This window comes from Capra hircus, chromosome 22 (assembly GCF_001704415.2).
Source record: "Capra hircus breed San Clemente chromosome 22, ASM170441v1, whole genome shotgun sequence".
NCBI lineage: Eukaryota > Metazoa > Chordata > Mammalia > Artiodactyla > Bovidae > Capra > Capra hircus.
Window position 1 is genome coordinate 56,569,248 of NC_030829.1, and position 1,631 is coordinate 56,570,878.

Below are 1,631 nucleotides of genomic sequence, written 5' to 3' on the forward strand. Positions count from 1 at the left end.
AGGTCCGTCTAGTCAAGGCTATGGTTTTTCCACTAGTCGTGTATGGATGTGAGCATTGGACTATAAAGAAAGCTATAGATCGCCGAAGAATTGATGCTTTTGAACTGTGGTGCTGGAGAAGACTCTTGAGACTCCCTTGGATTGCAAGGAGATCCAACCAGTCCATCCTAAAGGAGATCAGTCCTGAGTGTTCATTGGAAGGACTGATGCTGAAGCTGAAACTCCAATACTGTGGGCACCTGATGGGAAGAGCTGACTCATTTGAAAAGACCCTGATGTTGAGAGAGACTGAGGACAGGAGGTGAAGGGGATGGCAGAAGATGAGATGGTTGAATGGCATCACCGACTCAATGGACGTGGGTTTGGGTGGACTCCAGGAGTTGGTGATGGACAGGGAGGCCTGGTGAGCTGCGGTTCATGGGGTTGCAAAGCATTGGACATGACTGAACAACTGAACTGAACTGAACTGAATGCCTTTTCCTAATAAAAACGCTCAAAAGAACCAGGAAGAGAAAGGAACTTCCTCACCCTAATCAGGTCTTCTACCCAAACCCCACAGGTAACATCAAACTTAACGGTGAAAGACTGGCAGGTCTCCCTCTGAGGTCCAGAACAAGAAAAGGATGGTCACTGGTAACACCTCTATTCAACAGTACGCTGGAGTTTCTCACCAGGGCAATTAGGCAAGAGCATAAAGTTATTCCGACTGGAAAGGAAGACGTAAAACTATCTTTATCTGCAAATGGTATGATCCTGTGTAAAACTCTTAGAAACAGTCACAAATTTTCATGACACTGGATTAGGCAATGGATTCTTAAATGAAACACCAAAAGGGTAAGAAATGAAAGAAAAAAATGGATAAATTTGACTTCATCAAAATTTTAAAAATTTATACTTTAAATGATATCATCAAGAAAGTAAAAAGACAGCATTTAGAATTTATATAGGATATATATATATATATATATATATCCAGAATATAGAAAGAACAACAAAGCACCAAAAAAGATAAAATATATAAAGAACAATTATAAACTCAACAATTTATATATACAAAAGGCCAACAAACGTGTGAAAAGATGTTCAGCATCATCAGTCACTAGGGAAATGCAAATCAAAACCATGACGAGGGACTTTCCTGGTGGTCCAGTGGCTAAGACTCTGCACTCCCAATGCAGGGGCCCCGGTTCGATCCCTGGTCAGGGAACTAGATCCCAAACACCACAATTTAAGAGTTCACATGCCACAAATCTAAGGTCCCTTGTGTGGAAACTAAGACCCAGCACCGCCGAATAAATAAACAAAAAACCCACACGGAGATACTATTTTGAAACCACTAGAACAGTTAAAAAATACAGACAATAACAAGTGATGATGTGGAGAAATTGGAACCCCCTAAAATTGCTAGTGGGAATGGAAAATGACATCGCCACTTGGAAAAAAAATTTGGCAGTTCCTCAAAATGTTAAATATAGTTAATATGCGACCCAGAAATTCCACTCCTGGGTACGGAATCCAGAGAATTGATAACATATGCTCACACAAAAACTTGCACAGTAATATGAAACTCATTTATAGCAGGATCATTCATATTACCCCGAAATGGAAACAAACAACCAAAATGCCCATCA

General features: G+C 40.4%; 1 non-coding gene across 1 annotated transcript; it reads left to right on the forward strand.

Moving 5' to 3' along the window:
- TRNAG-CCC lies at window positions 1,136–1,207 on the forward strand. The gene has a single exon. It is a non-coding gene; the product is annotated as a tRNA-Gly (tRNA).